Raw genomic sequence first — 12,648 nt, forward strand, 5'->3', positions numbered from 1 at the left:
CATTAACATTTTTTGCCCGTTTCAAAATCTTTTGCAATTTTCCTGATAGTCTCCCCCACTTGTAATCATAATAATCTCAAGAAAGATTATTCTTGGTGACAAAATAACACTCTTCTCATAAGGTTTGGCCTGATTATTTACATAGGTGCAGGGGGAGTGTTCATACAGGTCTCTTCAAATTTGCTTTGTGATACCAACGGCAAAACGAGTTTGAACAATTACAAAATTAACTTCCACCTGAAAATCTTCATAAGGCATCTCACTGAACTTTTAAAAAAGTCTATCGGGGGCTTCCCTGGTGGCGCAGTGGTTGAGAGTCCGCCTGCCGATGCAGGGGACACGGGTTCGAAGATCCCACATGCCGCGGAGCGGCTGGGCCCGTGAGCCACGGCCGCTAGAGCCTGCGCGTCCGGAGCCTGTGCTCCGCAACGAGAGAGGCCACAACAATGAGAGGCCCGCGTACCGCAAAAAAGAAAAACAAAAACAAAAGTCTATTGGGACTTCCCTGGTGGCGCAGTGGTTAAGAATCCGCCTGCCAATGCAGGGGACACGGGTTCGATCCCTGGTCTGGGAAGCTCCCACATGCTGTGGAGCAACTAAGCCCGCAAGCCACAACTACTGAGCCCGTGTGTCACAACTACTAAGCCCACACGCCTAGAGCCCGTGTTCCACAACAAGAGAAGCCACCGCAATGAGAAGCCTGCACACCACAATGAAGAGTAGCCCCTGCTCTCCACAACTAGAGAGAAAAAGCCTGCATGCAGCAACGAAGACCCAACGCAGCCAATAAATAAATAAATAAATAAAATAAAAACGTCTATTATTTGTCATCCCAAGGCTAAGAAATAAGCCCAAGAAACTCTCTCTACCAGATTCTACTTGCAAAGTTCGATGAATTCTTCTTTTCTCAAGGTTCCCAAAATAACTTAGGTCTCTTGGCCCACCAGGAAGTGACCTCCCTTACTACCTGTGAGACTGGACCCTGTAAACGAGGCACCCAGGCCAGTTGTCCTGGGAGGTCATAATACGCAATGTCTCTTTAAGTACTACCAGACTTTGTTCCTTAAGTGTGACTTGTCAAGCCTGATTAAAAGAGCATCGTACTCAAATATGATACTGCAGGAAGGCCCTGGATGTTTAATCAGTTCGTTTAATTATGTTCTGGTAGAAAGACAGATTCTTATTCAACTTATGCAAATAATTGTATTGCCATGAAAAGGAGACTCAGAGTCTCTGAACTCTAGGGAGTTGGTACAACTAGATATCACTTTTAAATGTTTCACTTTAGCTTAAAAAAGCAGAGTCCACCAAATCGCTATGGGTTACAGAGAGCATGAGAAGAAACAGAAAGGGCTTCCTTATAGATCTAGAAAATAGTACATTAAAACAACATTAGCAATATTCCAAATAAATAACCACGATAAAATTTTGCTCATTGATTCATTCAGTTCTACATAATTAATTCTTGTTCCACTGGATCTTGCGTTAGTAGTCTCATGAAGCCATCTGTTTCTCAACTAAAAAGGGTTCTGGAAATCCTAAATCAGTCCACTGATATGGTCTGAAAGTTGCCTAAGTGATTCCAGCTCAGATACTTCTAACCAAGGCTTGATTCTTTGAAAGGTCAATATTTTGAAGTACCTCTTTCCACAAGGCTCTGAAATTTTCCTTCTTTGTTGAAGACACAAACTCTGGCTTGCTGCTGCTAAGAGAGACCTCAGCAGGCATTAGAGTAAAACACAAACTATTTATAAATGACAAAGCTGTGGTTATTTTATTACTGAAAAATTTCAAGTGTGGAAGGACTGATGAGAGTTTATAATAAATATAATGCAAGAATAATACAACTGACAAGGATATATGGGTGTTTGGTTGGTGACATGCAAAACAAAGATAATAAATCCATTCTCCAAGAAAAAATTTTAAACAAATGTCTCTTAGCTCAATGATGAAGTCTACTTTCTAAGAAGCCAGTGAATGCTGCATCTGATTTATAAAGTTGGATTTTATAGAGGAAAAGAATCTTGAGATATAACATGATAATCCTTTCATGTGATATGTATATAATATACCTAGACTATTGAGTAAAGAGAATCAATAAATCTGAAGTAGGGCCTAGATATCTGTATTGCTGTAAAACTTCATGATTAGGTCTGATATGCATTGAGAACCACTGGCCTAAAAATGACTTGGTTCAAAGTCTTTTAAAAAAGAAAAAAGAGTGGCAATCAACATTTTAAATAATAATTGAAATATATTGTTGCTCAATATCATCAGGTAAAACACTACCAGGGCTCAGATAAATAGGGGGAAATTCAACAGAACAATTTTATAAGACTTTCAATGTGTTTTCCTTGAAATTAAAACATATACAGAAAGTGAGGCATTGAAAAATCTCCAGGGGCTTCCCATAAAGCATAAAGTTTCTGAAATGTTTTTATTAATAACATCTTGCCTATACAAATTTAACCTATGGAAGGGTGAGCATCTCTTCTGATTTGACAACTCTTCCCATGCAACTCACCAAACCTGATTACTTCTAGCATCCCTTTTTGTAAGGTAAAAAGACACATTTTCCTCATTTTTTTCCAGGAACCCTATGGGAAATCTCTAAGACTATTTTAGGTGTATAAGATGTCTGGCAAGTTTTATTTTCTTCTATTTTGCAGACCTGATTTTTGGAAGGCAAAAATCAAAAGTGTTGTCAGAGGAGATTTGGACACTTGATTAAGACAGGCTCATGAGTACCTGTGAAACAATACTTGGTTACTTATTGAATCAAAGGGAGAATAAAACATTTAAAAATAAACAAGAACCTTAATATTTTCATAAACAAGGAATCTTTTTCCTCCTCTTTTTCCTCCTCCTCCTTGTCTTTTTTATAATTAAGAGTGTAAAATCAACATACAGCATGCAAAATTATTCGGGTAAATCACAGAATCTTTGCTTTGTAGGCAGATTACACAGAGAGTAAATAAGGTAACCATCCACTTGGTTCCCCCAAGACTCTCCTGGTTTTAGCACTGAAAATTCCACATCCCCGGAAACCCCATAGTCCCAGGCCAATCAGAAAGGTGGATCACCCTAGAAAGAGTAACCATTCCCACTGTAGCTGAAGACATTAATCAGAAAACAAGGGAACAAGTCCATCAAGATTGAGAACTTTGCAAAAATGTTAACACATTTTGTAGCTTGTGAGATTTAGTATTATAAACCAGGACAAGTAAAATTCACTTGTTTGACTCAGGACAAATCCAAGTTTTATCCTCTATTATGCTCTTTTATACTCTGGTGACACTTTTATTCTAACACAGATCTCAAGGGGTCCACACGTTCAACTCTAATTTCATAATAGTATTTAGATGCTATTTCCATTAGCATGCTATGCAGTCATCATGGCCATCTTCAAATGGATAAATGAATATTCTAAGTATTTCTTAGTTTTGATTTTTAATAGAGTAAACACAAATAGTTGTAACCACATAAATAAAAGCTCTTTGTATCCCTTGATACGTGCGAAGTAGTTTGAAGAACAAAAATCCCAAGAACCACTTCTTATGGAAAAGCAAAAGCATATTCTCAGTTGTATTTCTCTGATTATTGCAGTTGCAACCACTCATATTAATTATAACTTTTCACTAAAGTAATTAACTTCTACTTCACAGAGAAAACTAGAGAGCAGATCACTGAGAACTTTCTGTCACACTGAAGCATTTTAGCAGATTAGCGAAGTTTATAATACAATTTTTTACAGTCACACGCATTCCTGTGTGGCAAAAATGAGCACATTCACTAACATGACTTGTGGTTATTACTTATAGCACATACAAATAAGAAAAATTAGGCTTAGTGATCAATGTGTCGGTGTTCCAGGCTACTTAGAAAGTGCCTAGATCTCCATTGATTACATGATTAATTTAATTTAATATCAGCTTAAAATTTTAAGTTACCAAGAGATCTTGCAAATGATCTTCAAGCTGACATACTACAAAACACAATTACTGTTGAAATTAAGTTTGTCAGAATCATGATTCGATTGAGTCAGACATAAATTTACATTTTTCATCATCTTAAACATTATGGAGGAGTAAAGCGAGCTAATTCAATCAGCAAACCTGTTATAATGTTTGGGGAAAATATACCCAATTAGAAAAAACTGTTTGCTTATATTACAGTTGACCCTTGAACAACAGGAAGGTTAGGAGCACCAAGCCTCCACACAACTGAAAATCCCCATAGAACTTTACAATCAGCTCTTCCTGTCCACGGTTCAGCATCTGTGGAGTCAACCAATTGTGGATTGTGTAACGAAAAAAATTATTTAGTGAAAACACCTGTGTATAAGTGGACCCACACAATTCAAACCTGTGTTGTTCAAGGATCAGCTGTATACTTCACAGTGATAAATTAGAGGAAGACAAAGTTGTTTTCGTTAAACCCACATTAGTAAACTGGTCTTGTTTGCCGAACATTTACTTTAATTATGTGAATTTGGATTCTTAAAATGTTTCTGAGTGAGCTGCACAAAGAACAATTCTGGGCACATTTTTATAGCACATTTAAAGTATTAGAAGTTTACTTATCTTATTTTTCAGGATTTTATGTTAGCACTTATTTATTCCATAAACCAATCAGGACATAGCTCCTTTAATTTAAAAGACTTTGTAATTTAATTCATTTACACCCTCCAGAGATAGGAAAATACACACACACACACATTGAAAGGTAAAGGCCTTTCCAGACTTCCCTGGTGGCGCAGTGGTTAAGAATCCGTCTGCCGGTTCAGGGGACACGGGTTCGACCCCTGGTCCAGGAAGATCCCACATGCCGCGGAGCAACTAAGCCCGTGTGCCACAACTACTGAGCCTGTGCTCTAGAGCCCGTGAGCCACAACTACTGAGCCCACGTGCCACAACTACAGAAGCCCGCGGGCCTAGAGCCCATGCTCCGCAACAAGAGAAGCCGCTGCAATGAGAAGCCCGCACACCGCAACGAAATGTAGCCCCTGCTCGCAACAACTAGAGAAAAGCCCGCAGGCAGCAGCAAAGACCCAACGCAAAGACCTAAATAAATAAATAATAAATATTTTTTTGAAAAGAAGAAAGGTAAGGCCTTTCCAAATTACAGACAGAGAGCTTACAGCTTTAATTTTAGTCAAAAAAATTTTTTTTACCATTTCATATATCCAAAAGAACTGTTCTCTTTCCTAGGGGGCATGAATTTTTTAACTAATTTGTAGTCAAACACATAAGCAAACATAAATAAATAGCCAGGTTCTCTGTTATTGCTCACCCAGCAGAGAATAGATACCTATCATTCATCTACAGAAATCCCCAAACGGTCAGACCGTTAAACCAATTCCCAGTCATTGCTGTCACCAGTGAGGTATAACTTATGGGCTCTAAATAAACCAACACAGAAAATTAATTGAGAGTTGGAAAAAACCCAGAGAATATAGAGTTGGCAAAGTTAAAGTTCTATTGACACCTGGGACTCATCTCTAGGAGCCAAGAAAAAAATATGCTCTGGCTTCAGCTGTTCATGAAGGATTCTCTGGGCACAGAGACTACCTGACTCTGTCAAGGTGAATCTATTGTGCATCTCAGCAAGAACTCCAAAACTGTTAAAAGATGATTTTTTAAAAAGATGAAATCATAACTCTCATGCAAACATAAAATGAACACTTAGCAAAGATTTTAGATTAACTCATTAATTAATGAGGCAAACAGTAAGATGTTGCAACTGGTTCAAATGAGGATTTGACTTACAGAGATTTATATTCTCTACTGGACTATATATATATATATATATATATATATATATATATATATATATAAAAAAGAGACAGAGCAAATAGAGGACATAAATGTATATGTGGGAAGGGAAGGAGGAGCTGGTGTGAGTGCTACATCTTCAACATCCATTGACAGAAGTCAATAGAAAATGTTTAAAATTGATATAATTTTTAAAGTGATGTAATTTTCTTTAGAAATGCACAGGCAAAGGCCAGCAAAACAGCTAAAAGTGGTAAAAGGGTTGCTTCTGGGAAGTAGGAAGTTAGTGAGTAGGGATGGGCTAAAAGACTTCTATGTTTAAAAAAATTTTTTTATTGAGGTATAGATGATGTACAATATTATATAACTTTCAGGTGTACGACACAGTGATTCACAATTTTTAAAGTTATACTTCATTTATAGTTATTATAATATATTGACTATATTCTCTGTGCTGTACACCATATCATTGTAGCTTATTTTATACACAGTAGTTTATATCTCAATTCCCTACTGCTATCTTGCCCCTCTCCCATTCCTCTCCCCACTGGTAACCACTAGCTTGTTCTCTACATCTTCAAGTCTGTTTCTTTTCTGTTATGTTCACTAGTCTGCTTTATTTTTTAGATTCCACATATATGTGATATCATACATAATTTTCTTTCTCTGTCTGACTTATTTCACTAAGCATAATACACTGTAAGTCCATCCATGTTGCTGCAAATAGCAAAATTTCATTCTTTTTGATGGCTGAGTAATATTCCATTATATATATATATACCACATCTTCTTTATTCATTCATTTGTTGATGGACACTTAAGTTGCTTCCATATCTTGGCAATTGAAAATAATGAGGCTATGAACATTGGGGTGCATGTATCTTTCTGAATTAGTGATTTTGGTTTTTTTGGACATATACCCAGGAGTGGAATTACTGAGTCATATGAAAAACTTCTCCATTTATTATAAGCCTTGTACTACTTTGATTTTTGTAATATCTGGTACTACTTTGATTTTTGTAATATCTGCATGCACTGTTTTGAGAAAAGTAGAAAATAAAAAAAAACGGTGCAATAAAGGTAAAAGCAACTGAGAGAAATAATTGTAACAGTTATATAATAAGATTAATTTCATTAATATACAAAAAACTCTTTAAATCAATAAAAAAGACTAACAACCAAATTTAAAATGAACAAAGGACATGAAAAGGCAGCTCATAGAAAAAGAAAAAAGGTTCACAAATATTTGAAAATACATTCAACTGTACTTATAATAAAGAATCTAATTTTTCTTTTTTTTTTCTGCGGTACGCGGGCCTCTCACTGCTGTGGCCTCTCCCGTTGCGGAGCACAGGCTCCGGACGCGCAGGCTCAGCGGCCATGGCTCACGGGCCCAGCCGCTCCGCGGCATGTGGGATCTTCCCGGACCGGGGCACGAACCCGTGTCCCCAGCATCGGCAGGCGGACTCTCAACCACTGCGCCACCAGGGAAGCCCAAGAATCTATTTTAAAACAACAAAATACATTTTTAAAAACCTATCTGAATGACAAAGTTTTTTAAAATTATTTGCTCATACACTGGGTTGCCAAGAATGTGATGAAATAAGAACTCTCATACACTGGGACAACCTACTTGAAAACCACTTTGACATTTTCTGTAATTTGCACAAAAACATATGTACACGATAGATCAGAACAGCACAGTTTGTAATTGCAAGTAATGGTAACAACACAATGACCTTCAACTCAGGACAGGCTAAATTAATTATGGTGCTTGTAATCAATAGGATACTATACGACAGTCAGAAAGAATGAGAAAAGTCTCTGTATTGATATGGAAAGTTTGCCAAGATAAGTAAAGGGAAAAATGCAGATCCAAGTTTGTTGTATTTTCCTTTCTGGATAAACAGGAAAGAGGGAGAAAATATCTTGAAAATTGGCTTTCTGTGCATAAAGAAACCCTGAAAAGATACACAAGCAATTAATACAAATGGTTTCGTATTTGGCAGTAGCAGCAGTGGGACCTGAACACAGGTGACCCAGAATTTTCACTTTTTTGATATATTTTTTCATACTACTTGAATTTCTAACCATGTGAATGTTACCTGTTCAAAAATTCAATAAAATATGAATAGATAAATAAATAAGAATGAAGTAGATCACATGTGCTGATTTGAAAAGATTTCCAAGATATATTAAATGGAAATGTCAGATACTCCTTAGGTCTGGTGGAAGGAAAGGTCAGTGGGAAGAAGTTTCCATCAGGTGTGACTGCCAAGGGCAGTTCAGGGATTCCTGGAGAGGCAGGAATAGTCCCCCTGGGAAAAGGTGGTCTAGGGTGACCCCTGCCAGCTCTCTACCTCCTCCTGAGTAAGGGGATGGGGAGGGTGGAGGACAAGAGAACTGCAAATGGGTCCCTTCCTGGGTCAGAGAAATCTGATCCCCAAATGAGGCTTTATGACTCCTGCTCTCCTGTCCTGCCTTCTGGGAGCAAAAGTGGAGAAGCAGCACAATTTATATAAAACTAAAGCAAGGCCCACTGCTGCCTGGTGGCTGAAGGAAGTCCCAGGTCCCCTTCCTCCTGGGTCTCCAGGTGAAGACAAATCCAGTGGCTTCTTCGGGAAACATTCAATCTGATTCACGTCCATGGCTGAGGTGGGCAGTCCGCCCAGCCAAGGGCAGCATGACGAGATTCTCCTCACCAGCCCAGCATTGATCCAAACACACTTACATGCTCCCAGTGGCTGTCTTGAGGACACTGTGGGCACAAGGATGGCCGCGGCCATGGCCATAGCCACTACCAATACCTGTTCCTGAGGCCTGGCTCTCCCAAGTCCAGGGGGCAGAGCCTCCAGAAAGCAGGGCACTGAGGGGACTATCAAAATCTGGTGGTTTTTCTGGCCCAACATCTTTGGCCACCCTCTTTTCTCTTTATACCTGACCTCTTGGGAATTTTATATTTGCTTGTTTGTTTTCTATCTCTCCCCATGTTTTAGTGTATATAATGTAATTTATCAATGGTTCTCCCACTCTGGCAGGTATCAGACTCACCTGGGGGAGGAATAAGGCACACAGAGGCTCAGGATCCTTAAAGTAGCATAGGGCCTGACCTCTGTGTGTTCACCAAGTTCACCAGGTGATTCCGATAGGACCAAAGTTGGAGAACCACTGCACTAAATCTTTCAGACATCTAATTTAACCCCCAACCCTGCTTTAAGAGGTAACTACTATGTTCCTCAATTAGAAAATAAGACCTAATAGGCCAGATAGAAAAGTGTCTGGGTTCAAATCCACTGTCTTCTTACTAGCTGTGTGACCATTGGGAAGGCACCTAACCTCTCTGAACCTCATCTTCATCGTCCTTACAGTAACATCCTCCTCTCTTAAAGGGTTGCTAAGAGAGTTAAAAGAAACAAGCCGGGACAAGTGCTCAGCACTCACAACGAAAAGTCACACTCTTTTTCTAATCATGGCTCAAACCACTTACTGGAAACAAAACACTATGTAATAACAGTTTTTGCATGGGTACATCTTCATTGTTTTTAACACATCAAATGACATTTGATAAATGATGGGAGAGTATATGGACCAATATATTATCGATTAACTCACCAATGCTTTCATTTAATTTGAAGTCTTGAAAAGAAAGATTGCTAGTAGCTCATAGCACCACTGGTAGTCAAGTCTTTCTGCCCTTCCTTCCACAGAATATGCAGACAATTGGGGCTTTCTGCTGTGGAAAGACCCTCCCCTACTCACACTCAAGACAAACAGTGTTCACTCCACAAACATTTGTTTATTTCCCATCTGCCACGTACCAGGCACTGGGGATATGGTGGTGAACAAAAGAGAAAATGACCCCTAGTCTCAGGGAGAGAAACAGTAAATAAACAGATTGTGCCTAACCTGGGAAATGTGAGACATTCCTCAGGTCTGGTGGAAGAAAAGGTCAGTGGGAACAAGTTTCTACCAGGTGTGACTGCCAAGGGCAGTCCAAGAATCCTCGGAGGAAAGGCAGGAACAGCCCCCTTGGGAGGAGGTGGTCTGGGGTGACCCCTGCCAGCTCCTTACCTCCTCTGGGCTGTGGGGCGGGTGGAGGAGAAGAGGATCGCAAATGGGCCCCTTCCTGGGCCAGAGCAATTTGATCCCTGTGGCCAAGAGAGGGATGAGGGTTTGTGACCTCCTACTCTCTTCTGGGGGCAAAAGTGGAAAAGCAGCACAATTTACATAAAACTAAATCAAGGCCCAGTGCTGCATGGTGGCTGGAGAAAGTCCCAGGTCCCCTTCCTCCTGGGTCTCCAGATGAAGACAAATTTGATGGAATGTCTAGTTCCCATAACAAGCACATTCAGTTGGATCAGACATGCAAGTCGAAAGGGCGTTGCTCAATGGGAAGGGAAGGAGTGGGCCATGCGGAGAAGCTCAGTGAGTACCCAGCTGATGCCATTTGTCTTCTAAGGAATCACCTTCTCACCTCAAGAGAAGGAGAGAGGGCGGAGCTAAGCAGGTCTGGGCTGGAAGGGTTGTCTGGCTTCCAGGAGCCCAGCTGCCCACAGTCAGATGGTCCACAGGACCTCCGGTAAACGCCTTGGGATCTTGGCTGTGTTTGCTCTTAGCTGACTGATCTATCTCAGACCGAAGCTTCTTGACAGGTCCACATCTTCAGTTTGTAGTGTGGTCTCCAGAAAGCTTCTTGCAACCTAGAAAGGTTTAGTTTATGACCAATGAGTTTTCCCAGTCTTAAGAGTCACCTGAGGGATTCCACAAAGAGTCAGGTACATAAATTCAGAAGTGGAGACACCAAGTGCCTGAGAAAATGGAACATTTGGCATGCGATTTGTTAGTACGAGTGGAGAGTTAAGGGGCCCTAGGACAGAACTTTTGAAACTTGGGCTCTTGCTGCCAATTCTAAAATGAGTGGTCCTCCTTGAATAGAAGGTGTAGGGGACAATACTGGCTGAGTTGTTGAGTGACAATTGTCTTCTTTCATCCACTGTCCCTCACTTTTTCCCCTTAGAGCCCTCCCCTGCCCACGCCACCCTCTACACACATGATCTGAGATGGAAGAGTGTGCCAAAGCTGTGTTCTGTTGAGGACATATGTCAAGCATCGCTAGGAGCCTGAGCTACGACACCTACCACTGCCGCTACCTTGGAATAAATGTGTGCTCTGTGTCAGGGACTCTGCCAACAGCTTTATGTTTGTGATCTCCTTTAATCCCTACCAAGACCCCAAGACTCCAAAACTGAATCTGAAACTCAAACAAGATAGGTGTCCAAGGATCCCACTGCTAGGAAGTAGTGAAACTGGATTCAAAACTGCGTGTGTCCAGCTCCAAAATTTTTTTAAGATTTTATTTTTCCATTGGTTTCCTTTTTTATTTCCATTACTCTCTGACAGTAGTTCTCAAATCATGGTCGTGGACCAGCAACATTATCGCCACCAGGGAACTTATTAGAAATGTAAATTCTTCAGTCCCACCCCAGACCCTTTAAATCAAATTCTAGGTGTAGTATCCAACAATCTCTGTTTTCATAAGCCCCCCAAATGAATATAATGCTTGTTAGAGTTTGAGAACCACTGCTGTACAGGTTTCTCAGAAGTTTTTAAGATATTTAAACTTACATTTCTTTTATTTTTAACATCTTTATTGGAGTATAATTTCTTTACAATGGTGTGTTAGTTTCTGCTTTAAAACAAAGTGAATCAGCTATACATATACATACATCCCTAAATCTCCTCCCTCTTGCGTCTACCTTCTACTGTCCCTAACCTACCTCTCTAGGTGGTCACAAAGCACTGAGCTGATCTCCCTGTGCTATGTGGCTGCTTCCCACTAGCTATCTACTTTACATTTGATAGTGTATATATGTCCATGCCACTCTCTCACTTTCTCCCAGCTTACCCTTCCCTCCCCGTGTCCTCAAGTCCATGCTCTACGTCTGCATCTTTATTCCTGTCCTGCCCCTAGTTTATTCAGAACCGTTTTTGTTTTTTTTTTTAGATTCCATATATATCTGTTAGCACACGGTATTTGTTTTTCTCTTTCTGACTTACTTCACTTTGTATGACAGACTCTAGGTCCATCCACTACAAATAACCCAACTACGTTTCTTTTTATGGCTGAGTATATGTGTATATATTCCATTGTATATATGTGCCACATCTTTATCCATTCATCTGTCGATGGACACTTAGGTTGCTTCCATGTCCTGGCTATTGTAAATAGTGCTGTAATGAACATTGTGGTACATGACTCTTTTTGACTTACGGTTTTCTCAGGGTATATGCCCAGTAGTGGGATTGCTGGCTCGTATGGTAGTTCTATTTTTAGTCTTTTAAGGAACCTCCATACTGTTCTCCATAGTAGCTGTACCAATTTAAATTCCCACCAATAGTGCAAGAGGGTTCTCTTTTCTCCACACACTCTCCTGCACTTATTGTTTGTAAATTTTTTGATGACGGTCATTCTGACTGGTGTGAGGTGATACCTCATTGTAGTTTTTGTTTGTTTTGTTGTGTTTTTTTTTGCAGTACATGGGCCTCTCACTGTTGTGGCCTCTCCCGTTGAGGAGCACAGGCTCCGGACACGCAAGCTCAGCGTCCACGGCTCACGGGCCCAGTCGCTCCGCGGCATGTGGGATCTTCCCGGACCGGGGCACGAACCCGTGTCCCCTGCATCGGCAGGCGGACTCTCAACCACTGCGCCACCAGGGAAGCCCCTCATTGTAGTTTTAATTTGCGTTTCTCTAATGATTAGTGATGTTGAGCATCCTTTCATGTGTTTATTGGCAGTCTGTATATCTTCTTTGGAGAAATATCTATTTAGGTCTTCTGCCCATTTTTGGATTGGGTTGTTTGTTTTTTTGATATT

This window comes from Lagenorhynchus albirostris, chromosome 5 (assembly GCF_949774975.1).
Source record: "Lagenorhynchus albirostris chromosome 5, mLagAlb1.1, whole genome shotgun sequence".
NCBI classification, from domain to species: domain Eukaryota; kingdom Metazoa; phylum Chordata; class Mammalia; order Artiodactyla; family Delphinidae; genus Lagenorhynchus; species Lagenorhynchus albirostris.